Source organism: Rattus norvegicus, chromosome 9, assembly GCF_036323735.1.
Source record: "Rattus norvegicus strain BN/NHsdMcwi chromosome 9, GRCr8, whole genome shotgun sequence".
In the NCBI taxonomy this organism is placed as follows: domain Eukaryota; kingdom Metazoa; phylum Chordata; class Mammalia; order Rodentia; family Muridae; genus Rattus; species Rattus norvegicus.
In genome coordinates, this window is record NC_086027.1 from 111,526,683 (window position 1) to 111,538,610 (window position 11,928).

Genomic DNA, 11,928 nt, shown 5'->3' on the forward strand with positions numbered 1-11,928 from the left:
ATAGCACACATCACATATTAAGATAGATACTACAATTTATGTTTGCCATGCCTTAAAAAACAGCAATCAAAGAGCAAAAAGTTATTTTCTTCACTTGGAGCAACTAGGCCAAGAGAGGCTAACAATGAGACGATTAATAGCAAAGCGCAGAGTTCTGGACATGCACAATCATACATGTGTAGCTAGTTCAGTTGCTCTCAACACGCAGAGGTCGGCAGACTCAGGTTTACCTAAATCCATTCATGGTTTTCCAGAATGCAGAACCTGCATACTTTGCCTTAAAAACAAAAGCTTGCAAAGAATCTAGGTGGGGATGGAAACAACCTTTATATATATAAAAAAATCATGTGCAATGAATTTGAAGGATTTCTTTGGAAATAATAATTCTGAGACCTCCAAAGACATGGGGACGAAAAGGCTGTGTTTCATTTGAACTTCACATTATTCCCATGAACGGCAGGACATGTGTAATCTTCATGTTACAGTGGAGAAACGGAGTCTTGTGTGTTAGTCAAGCAGGTTTGCTAGTATCTTGAAATCTAGAGCACAGGGGCAACACACAAACCTAGTCTTAAAACCCCACACTGCAACCTTCACGGTGCTAACGTCTTTCCTTTAGAAGTTTGTGGAAGCATTGCTGATATGACTCTTGAGTGGCCCTTGGCATCCGTGTCATAATAAATGAAATATGTCCATAAACAATTTAGTTGCATATAATAGAGCCATTTTATTTCCTTTATCTATTAGCAACAGAAACGAGGACATATGCTCCGTCCCTAAGTTTTCCTTAGCTGTGCTTTTTAGCAAGAGCCAACTTTAGAATCCAATTAAGCCATGCACGGAGGGATCAGACTCATCCCTCAAAGCAGATCAGCACACATCTTCCCAGCGATCTTATCTCCCGTACAGATTTTCCTTTCCGGCAGCAGCTCGCATTTTCCTGGCATTCCCTGCGGAGCCAAATTTTCAGATGAGGCAAACCAGGTGTGATAAGCTGGAGAAAGAGATAAGGCCAGGTATGTATCACAGCTCTAACAATACAAGCTGACTGACTCTAAGAAGTGATTTACCCCTGGGTGGAATTTCAACAGGGATGGCAGAGAGCCCAGGCATTGACTGCAAGATGAATAAATCTAGATACAATAATTGTAAATAAATAACAGTGAATTCAGGTAGGAGCTCACCGCTCGTCCTATAGATCCTAGCCCGTGAGTCATGCGTACTGTGACCTAGAACTAACCAAGACAAAAATACTTCCACAGGCTAGATGCCATTGAGAGCAAACTCTTCCTCCTGTGCCCCTGTCACATTTTTGGCTTGATTTGACGAGGGAGGATGTTAGTCTAGACAACACAAGAATTACGGTATAGAAGGTATCTGACTGCAATTGACTGAATCTTTCAAAATGGCCAGCAGAAAAGGTTAGAACGCTCTTGACATAAAGGACAAATAAATGCAGCCAATTGTCCCGATCTTATCAATACTTTTTAAATATACACATATCGCACTGTCACAGCAGACCTTGTAAATACGTACAGTTGTTATCTGTGACTTGGAACTCAAATCTTTAACCAAGAGCTAGAGAGTCCATTGAGGGTTAGGGTAAGACAGAACGTTTGTTTGCAGCTTGATGTGGGAGAACACACCAAATCCTGTCTCTAGTCCTTATCTTTCAGTCAAATCCCGGGCCTCATCGTGCCTGTGTACGCGCTGAGTCAGCGCATCCTGTGCAGCTCTGCCTCGGTTCTTTGTTTGACTTCCTTCCCTCTTCCTCCTTAAGCTAATACAACGTATGTTTCTGTCGCTTGATATGAATAGGCAGATTTCAGAAAAACAACAAACTTTCCTCACGGTTTTTACATTTCCATCTGACAACCTACAGACTGGGAGACGGCGGTCATTTGGCCTCACAAATCCTCAGCTGAACTCCACAAGGTTCAACCCTGTCTCTCTGCTTGACGATTTTGTGCACAGCTGAAATAAGTTGTTTTCTTTTTGTTGTTGTTGGCTTGTTTGTTTCTTATTTTGGGAAACACGGGCAGGAAAGACTTCTCAGCGAAAGCAAAAGCTGTTCTGAAGTCTGGAGACGAGAAGGGGTTAAATACTGGCAAAGTTAACAGCATTTTCAGCAGCTGTGATAAAACGCAATCGCGTTCTATTGTAAAGATCACAGCCTTTAAAATTTATCTAATGAATACGGTTGACGAATTTCATCACAGTGCTTTCCTCCGAGCGATTTCTTCGCTCTGACTAGTTTCTCCTGATAGATACCTAGGCTCCAGCAACTCGGGAGATCTGGTCTGATCGGTTTGCTTATTAAGAACAGAAAGGGAGGGGAAGGCCCCTGGATGTCTACATCTCAAAGTTTCAAGATGGACTTAGTTTCACAGCTGGCTTCTCTTTTCTTTCAAGGGCATTTTTATTAAATCGTTGAGAATCCCAAATCTATTTTTGCACATAGACACTCTCCTAGTTTCCACCCCCACCAGCTTCCCACCCCTTCCTGCACAACTTGAGATTTCTCCCCATTGAGTTCAGTTTGCCTTGTGCAGCTGCTCCTGGAGATGAGGCCTACCCTGCTGTGTGGCTAACCTAGGAGGGCAGGCTGAGAAAACCGAACGTCGAGAAAATAAACAACCCAGTTAAAAATCAGGCACGACTCTAAGCAGAGGATTCTTGTAATTTAAAATATGATGTCCGATAAATATTTGAAAAGATGGCTTCCCCTTTTAACTCACTCTTCCATTCAACAATAACGGCAAAGATTTTTTGATGAGTGCAGACTGGTGTACACAGCCGAGCAGTAGTACGGGTTTTCCTAATGATATCTAGTCGAAGAAAAGGAGGTGGGGGGTATCAATAGTGAGAGGCCTTCTTGTTTTCTTTACCCTAAAAATATTGGTGCTGTTTTTAACACTTTCGTTTAAAAGCTTCTCGGGTCTCCAAACGAAAGGGAGGCCTTAGGGTAAGCAGTTTAAAGGTGAGGCTGGTTTGTAGCACAGATACGCTGCTTCGCATGGCATTTATAACCAAGACATACATGTAGCTGACACTGCCCACGCTTATGAGGCAGCTGGCACACAAGCCAACACCAGTTGGACAGTCATTCTAGCGCCTCCCCTAGTGATGTAATTCCTCCAACAAGGCTGTGCCTACTAAAGGTACCATGACCTTCCCAAACAGTGGCACCAACCATGGACCGAGTGTACAAGTGCACAACCCCGTAAAGACATTTTGTTTTGTTCAAACCACGACAATGTGACAAGTACTTTCATAAAAATTTCTGTCAATCAGTTTCCATACCACTATAATGCCCATACCTCAGGTTATAGGAACCCACGCTCCTCCTCCTCCCACAGATGGCCTAGTCCTCCAGGGTACTTATGAGGACGAGGTGTGTCCTCTCTAGAGACCAGCATGTTCTAAATCCCTGCAAACAGATGTCAGAGGAACCAGCCACTGCCCAGCCCGGCGCTCCTGATCTGGGATTCCCCCTGAGCAGTGCTTTGAGTAGACTGGATCTGAAACACAGATATGCAGCTACCTAGTTCAGGGCTCACTGCATCTCCTACCAAGTCAGCCCCAGGTGACCCCAGGAGGTCAGTCTGATGCTCACTCGGGGGCTCAGAAGGAGAGGAGTTTTTCCTGTGGAATCGCACCCCCTTGTTGTGTAACTTTTTGTCTGTGATCTAGTCCCCTCCCCAGAACTGTCTCCCTGCTTCTTAACTCAAAGCCGACTCAATGATAAGAAATTACTTTCTTTGTAAAACACCATTCGTTTACACCGTTCGTTATAGACTCCTACTGTCTAGGAAACCAACCGTATACTTTGGTTGGGTGTTTTTATTTCTACCTGTCTAGTTTCTTGGCATTTTTTATCCAGTGGGGGTGAGGGTGGGGAGGAGTCAGTTGACTTTAGGGTGCTGGCTACTGAGGGTTTGAGCATGGTCCAGTGAGTACATGGACAAAAAACAAGGACTGAACTTTTTCTTCTTCCTCTTCCTCCTCTTCCTTTCCTCTTTCTTCTTTGAGGGGAGGGGCAGGCCTGGGAGAACTGGAAAGTGAGTGTAATCAGGGTCCATGATGTGAAATTCCCTAATGATAAAAAAATTACGCTGGAAAAATGACAGAAATCGACACTGTCCTACCTCTTCTCTTGGTTCTGCTTTGCCTCCCAGACTTCAGTGGGTTCGCAGGGACTCTTCCACTCATGCGGCCTCTGTAGGTTAAAGGTTGTCATTCTTTGTGGTAGATGACTCCACGGAGCTCCCTCAGCAATCTCCGAGCTACAGAGAGAGAGAGAATGAGCTTGGATGGTCAGCCATTTTAGAAGTCATGGATCCATTTCTTTCTGAACCCTGTGCCTCTGCCACTCCCGTGGTTCTCTTAGGATTCTGTCTGACACTGATAGATTGAATTGCAAAAGGATGGGCTTTTTATACTGTTTGACGTTGATCATTCCTTACGGCCAGCCGTCCTGCTTCTGAACAATTTCCACACAGCCTATGAAATGTGCTCGCCCACACATTTAGTATTTACATTCTTCTTTTATTTAATATTAATTTGTTTTCTAGTAAAAAAAAGCAACTATTCCACTGCAGCTTTTCGATTTTTTAAGTAGATTTGCCACACTTGCATAAAAATGTTATCAGGGAATATCCTCTGGGGGAGGGGGACATCGACTGACAAGTAACACTAAGTTAATTCTAGTTTTCTTACTAACTTCTGGCTGGGCTCAGTTTGTGTCGTCTTAATAGCATTGAAACGTGCAGACATAGTTATCAATACACTGCTGTGTCAGGTTGCGAGGGGCCAATACCCATAATTACCGTTGGAAACTAAAAGTATTTCTGAGACATGATAGTTTAAATTTTCTCTTGAACTTGTTTATGACAAGGCTTTTCTTCCTATCTGAGGGATTTTAGTTCCACAAATTATTGTCTCCGGGTTTCTATTGCTGTAGAAGAGACACCATGACCATGGCAACTCATAAAGAAAATCATTTAATGGGGGCTGGCTTACAGTTCAAAGGTTCAGTCCCTTATCATTGTGACAGGAAACATGACAGTGTGCAGGCGGGCGTGGTGCTGGAGAAGGAGTTGAGAGCTCTAAACATGGATTCGCAGACAGCAAAAGGTGATCGTGCCCCCCACTGGGCATACCCTGTGTGATATACATAAATATATATATATATATATATATATATATATATATATAACCTCAGAGTCTGCTTCCACAGTGATGCACTTCCCCCAACAAGGCCACCCCTACTCCAACAAGGCCCCACCTCCTAATAGTGCCATGCCCTACAGGGCCAGGCATTCAAACACATGAGTCTATGGGGCCATTCCTATTCAAACCACCACAGTGATACTATTTTATTTTTTGAAGGAGATTACTTTGCTGTCTTTAAGGTCAATGCAACTGAAGTCCTTTGCAGATGTCCGACAGTCATATTAAATGTCAGTTATTACCGATGACGTCCCAGAACTTCCTCTTTGACTTTGATTTGGTGCTTTTATTGGGATCTGTCTTCCATAAAGCAAAAATGTGAAGAGTCTTAAAGATGTGTATTCTTTGATGGAAATGACTTGGATACGTATCCTGGGGAAGTGTTTTAGATATTGAGGATCAAATAAATTAGAGGCCAAGTCGCTGAAATCACACAGTTGAGGTAAGAAGAGCGACTGTAGTAGCCTATCAGGCAAATACCTCACCCAGTGCTTTCCCTATGTGGTAATAAAGGAGAAGTTTAAAGCAAAGCCCAATGAGCTGAAAGGCGACCAGAACTCTAGACTGTCTGCTTCCTGCTTCAAAAAACACCATTTCCCATTTTCTTGAATCTTGGCGTTCCAGTTCCCCTGACTCACATGAAGTCTTTCATGGCAGAGCTGCAAACTCAGTCCAGTTAAGACTGTAAAATAGGTGAGATTGGTCTACGTCATTTATTTATTTATTCATCCCAGCAAGCTTCTATTATATTAGTTCTAGTACATTCTTTTGGAAGGCCATTGCCGTAAGGATGTGAAATTATTTAGAGAAAGCCTTGTGCTTTCAAGGAGGCCGTGATAGGTCAATATTCTTACTTGAACAAAAATAGGAAAACATAATAAAAGTCATTTTCAAAAACATCTAAGGGCCAGGAGAGCTAGGAAGATGGAGCGAACTAAAATGGAGAGAGAGTGCGAGCTGAGGTGATCTGATGATTGGCGGCAATTTTTCTCTCCGGGTGCCTGTCAGTTCTGGGACCGCGCAGATGGTTGGGCTTGACCCAGGTAGAGGGACTCTGCTGGGAGCAGAGAACCCAGCAAAAAGCATGCGGGTCACGTGCAGCCCTGGGGACTCAAGGAGTTGCAGATGCGCGTCTGATTTTCCACATTGTGCTGAAATCTCCCACTGTCTCTGAAGTGCTCGGAAAATGAAGACTCGTCAGGGAAACAGCCTGCCTCCGATACACACCCAGTTTCTTTCTGAAAGGATTTATTAAATCTGGAAGTTGTATGAGGCAGGAGACCGATAAGCGAGATGAAAACCTCCGATGGGCGGAATGGACCGCCGGCCGGCGGCCTGCCAGTGCCGAAGGGGCAGAGTCCCGGTGCTGGCGGTGAATCATTTGGGTAGTCACGCCCGGGAACATGTTGAAATTCGAGGCAGATGGACTCTTCCTACAACTTCAGTTTAAATCCTAATTGGTTTCAAGGATTAGTCTCTGCCATATGCCAACCAGGGTATATTAATCAGCGTGGCCTAACCTAAAATGCCATAGACGGAGTGTCCCAAACAACGGATAGCCGGTCTCACTTTTTCACAGTTCCAGATAATCAGGAGTCTGAAGTCAAAACTGTAGTTGGTTTGACTTCTCGTGAGGGCCCTCTTCCTGGATGGAATGGGGTTGCCACCCACTGTGGCCTTTCCTTGGCTTGTGGTCCTGTGCTGGAGGGAGAGGGAGGACTAGAGGGAAAGTTGGAGATGGGGGGAGGGGGAGAGTCTTCCGTTTCTATAACGACACTAATCCTATAAAATCAAAATCCCAGTCATATTCCCTCATCTCTCATTAATACTTTCTTTGAAATCACATCTATAAATACAGTCCTCCCAGGGAAGACACATCTTGGGCGATGGCAAGAGGAGAATATCTCTGTGGACTATCAAATGTCAGGAATTTCTGAGAGTCCTTTCAGTGCTATATCCTACTTGCAAACAAGAGTTACTTGACCCGCCAGCGTAAGGCCAAGCACAAGTGGGGAAAGAACGATAAAAGCAAACGGCCAGCTGGCATGGTGGCACACACCTACAGCTCCAGCACTTGGAGGGCGGAGGAAGGATGAGCTCTGTGAGTTCAAAGCCAGCCTAGTCCACATAGTGAGTTTCAGGACAGCAGGGCTACACAGAGAGACCTTGTCTCAAAAACAAACAAACAAACAACATCAAAGAAAGAAAGAAAAAAAAGAAAGAAAAAAGAAAGGAAAGGAAGAAAGAAATCAAATGGACATATGGTTCACACAAGTGAGATTGCGACAATTATATTTGGTGGCTTCTGGTTATCTAACAAATGCAACAGCTGCCTGCTCTTAGTGTCTCCCGGGGAAATTCAACAATGGAATGTAGGAAAATGAGCTACATGAAGCCATGCCTTTGGCATAAAGAGACTCTAAGTTAAAAGAAGAAATCACTGTATACCTGAGTCAGAGCTCTTACATTCGTCCTTAATACTTGTCCATAATAATGATTAAACATACACACACACACACACACACACACACACACACACACACACACACACAGAGGGGATGAGAAGAGAGTCACAAATAGGAGGCTAAGGAAAGGGCCTAGGATTCATCAAACTACCATTCTGAGGACTGAGTTCCCTTTGTATGAAAACTTTCCGGCTGTGTCCCAGCAGAACACAGCACAGGTTGTAGGAAAAACCTTAGCATGAGTGTTTAAGATTAAATGAGTCATGGGCTGTTTACAAGACACTCTTCAAAGCACAGTTAGGGAGAAGGAAAAGACCAAGCTGGTGAGGGGAGTGTGAGGGGGTGGGTTTGACATTGCACGATGAGGGGTGAGGAGCAAAAGATGGAGGGCACATAGCCCTGCGTTCCACGACTGAAACGAAGGAACAATGGACCACTAAAGCAAGATCTTCCTATTGGTAGATGGTGCTGCTATTAGACTGAAAACAGCATGACTTGTAAAAACACTGTGAAAATGAAAATAAGTGGTAAACTCCTACCAGGCCACTTCTCAAACCAAGAGAAGAGAATTTCTACAATGTGAGTTGGCTAACAGCTTTGTTAGACTCTGTGAGAATGCTGAAGTAGAAAAAGTCTATGCATCCTGCACTCCGAAGAGAATTATAATCATTCGAGCATTTGAGAAAAGGAAAGAAGGACTTAGGTTGGTAACCTGAAAAACATGAAAACAGTAATGGATCAAATTCAGAAGAAGTGAGCGGGTCAGGTGGTCACAGAAAGGAAGTGGACTCACCAAGAGGAGAGCAGGTCCTGAGGTGAGCGGACACACTCCATCAAAGGAAATGAAAGGCGGAAATACACATGTCAGAAGAAAGTCAAAAGGAAACGGAACTGGCTGGAGAGTAAGTGTTAGAAAAGAGGGCCATGAAACTGTGTGTAAAAAAGAACAGACAGAAGGGCTGGAGAGGTGGCTCAGTGGTTAAGAACACTGGCTGCTCTTCCAGAGACCTGGGTTCAATTCCCAACCCCCACATGGCAGCTCACAACCATCTGTAGCTCCAAATCCAGGGGCTCTGGAACTTTCAGACATACATGTGGGCAAAACACCAATGCACATAAAAATAAAAAAGGGCAAGCTGATACTTTCCAGAAGGCTGGTGCAAATATTCAAACAGCTACGGAGAATCCAGGGCGCTATGAGTAGTCCACTGCCAAGTGGGATTTATTATTATAATATAAAGTTTGTTCAATATTAGGAAAATCATTGTTATATCAATGGCTTTAAAAGAAAAAGATGACCCTCATAATAGTCTTCATAGATGCTGAAACAAAATCTATGATAAATCTCAAGTTCTACTCCAATAGAAGTTTTAGGGCAAGAGGGGTTGGTCAATTTCTAACCTGTTACAATTAGTACCCATGAACAGGAAAGGTGGTGGGCAGTGCTGGGAACAAGACAGGACTTAGAATCACCTGGAAGGGGGTGTGGGGTGTGCCTGGGGCTGGTTGTCTTGCTTGCATAAACTGAAGTGGGAAGGCAGCATTAGGTAGGGGTCCTGGTCTATAAAAGGCAGAGAAAGCATCCAAGCACAATGCATTTATCTAGTGCTTCCTGCTTTGACACTTTGTTACAATGTGACCAGTGGTGTCCTGCGGCTGTGCCCACAACTTCCTGGCAGTGGTAGGCTGTAACCTTTTACTACCAGCTAAATAATCATTCCAAGTAGCCTTTTCCAGGCGTTTTGCCATAGCAATGAGGGAAAGAAACAGAGATTCGTAATGGCCCAGTCTATCACGTTGTTAAGGAGAGACACTAGAGCCGGTCCCGTGTATGTTAGGAACACTGCCTCTATTCCTATTTAACACTTCAGGAGAGTTGTTAGTCGCTGAAATTATGCCTGGGAAATTGAGCAGAGGCATAGAAACAGTTTTCAAACAACAGCAATAAGGACTAGTTCTTTATTATATATGCAGATAAATAGTACATTTTGAAACATTGTAAGAGATCAGGTTAACTCGGGAGCCATAGCAAATTATCAAAACAACATAGGGAACTCAATAGCCTTCATATACACACTCAACAACAAAACGCTGTCAGCTCTGTGACTTGTAAACAATGGAAATTGTACTGCCAGGTCCAGTGTTTGCTGAGGATACTAGTTCCGGCCTGTAAACGACACCTTGCTGTGTGCTCGCATAGTAACAGGGACAAAGAATTTCCACGACCTCATTTTATGTAGAGATTATTTCTACAAGGGTTCCATGCTTAGTACCTAAATACCTCTCCAAAATGCCTCTTAGTACCATCGTTTTGGGTGCCAGGATTTCAACTTCTAAATTTTGGATAACACGATCATCCAAGCATGCATATCTAGATAATATATCTCTCACATTACACAAGCATTACCTTTCAAGGAACTTTAGGTGTTTTTTTTAAAGATTTATTTATTTTATGCATATGAGTACACTGTAGCTGTCTTCAGACACACTAGAAGAGGACATCGGATCCCATTCCCATTATAGATGGCTGTGAGCCACCATGTGGTTACTAGGAATTGAATTCAGGACCTCTGGAAGAGCAGTCAGTGCTCTTAACCACTGAGCCATCTCTCTAGCGAACTTTAGATTTTTGAGAAATATATATATATACATATATATCTATATGTATATGTATCCCGTAAACATATATGTATATTTCTTTACAATATTGTTGACAACCACAAAATCCTGTCAATATCCTAAGTGATCATAGAGACAGAAGAGAGTGTGAACAAACGGAAACCCACACATTGGAGGCTAGGCAGCCATTCAAAGGAATTAGCAATATCTTATCAAACCATAATGAGATAGCGTCTCCCCGCAGTGAGAAGGGCCGTGATCCAAGACATGAATGGTGATCCGTGCTGTTGACTTTGTCGAGGAAAAGAACTCTAACATATTGTTGGCGTTAATTCATACACTATAGAAAACAATGTGAATTTTTTAAAAGCTAAAAGTGGAACTAACATGTGACTTAGTGATCACATTCCTGAAGGAAAGGAAGTCATTGCATGAAGGAGACCAGCATTTCCACATTTGCTGCGGCAGGCACTGTCCACAGTATGTAAGAAACGGAAACAAACCACGCCTCTAACCTATGATTGGACAAGGAGAATTCGGTAACACACCATGAGATTCCACCCAACCAATCAAAACAACGGAAGCCTGTCCTTTGTGGGCTATTTGGAGCTGGAGATGGTAACGGCAAGGGAAATAAAACCCAAGTAGATAAAACTTTGCTCTCACTCATGTGGAACCTAAAACCTTTAATTTCCTAGAGGTTGAAGATGAAGCGAAAGAAGAGACTCTGGGACAGAGAAAGGGCGGGAGCTGGGAAAGGTAGAGAAGAGTGGGGGAGGGTTATAGAGAGAGTGGATAATACGGTTAAAGCATAAGATATGCATATCTGAAAGTATTACAGAACCTCCCACTAGTTTGTGCAACCGATGTGACTTCATGTCTGTAATAAAGTTTGGAAACGAAGTAGAGAGGAGAACAGTGGCTGCCAGAGACTGAGGCGAGGAGGGAGGGGAAGAGTAAGCACTGGGTCCAAGGTTACAGCTCCGTAGGGACCGGAAGTCGTGCTGTCTCACGGCAGAGTTACTAAGACAGCACCAATGAAGTTTATCTTCAGAAGAGCTCCTCATGAAGACAGATAGGTGTCTGGGAGACAGGAATGTTTAATCTGCTTTAAACATTAAACAATGTACATACATGTCAGATAATGTAACAGGATTGTCTCAGTGGGTGCAGTATTCGTGTTCTTGTGTATCAGCTAAATAATACATTTACTTTAATAAAAATATCAACCGATACCCAGACATCATGCTCTAGAATTTGTATAGAACACAGTACATCCTTCTGAGTATTTTAAACACCCTCTTATATATAAGAGAAAAAAGACAATAAAAGTGGTCTGTACTGTTCAGTAGCCAAAATTTTAAAACTTATTTCTATATGTGGTTTTCTGAAGCCATGAACTCAGATGGACATGCTTGGTGCAGTTTTAAATGCTAGAACACTGGGTTAACAGTCAGGAGGTTTTCTTTTCTTTCTTTCTTTCTTTTTTTCAAGAAAGTTTGAGTATAGGAAATTGGGGGGGTTGGATACGAGAGGTCAGAAAGGATTTGATATTAATTTTTTGGCTTTTTCTTTTTACACAAACTATATAACAATACACAATACTTATGTA

The 11,928-nt window shown here is 43.0% G+C and overlaps 1 long non-coding RNA gene across 1 annotated transcript; it reads right to left on the minus strand.

The window, feature by feature from the left end:
* Positions 1-702: 702 nt before the first annotated feature.
* On the minus strand, positions 703-10,820 carry LOC102552268 (uncharacterized). The gene is made up of 3 exons (XR_005489551.2): positions 10,704-10,820; positions 4,149-4,286; positions 703-994 (listed from the first exon to the last, which is right to left on the minus strand). It is a non-coding gene; the product is annotated as an uncharacterized LOC102552268 (long non-coding RNA).
* Between the last annotated feature and the right edge of the window lie 1,108 nt (positions 10,821-11,928).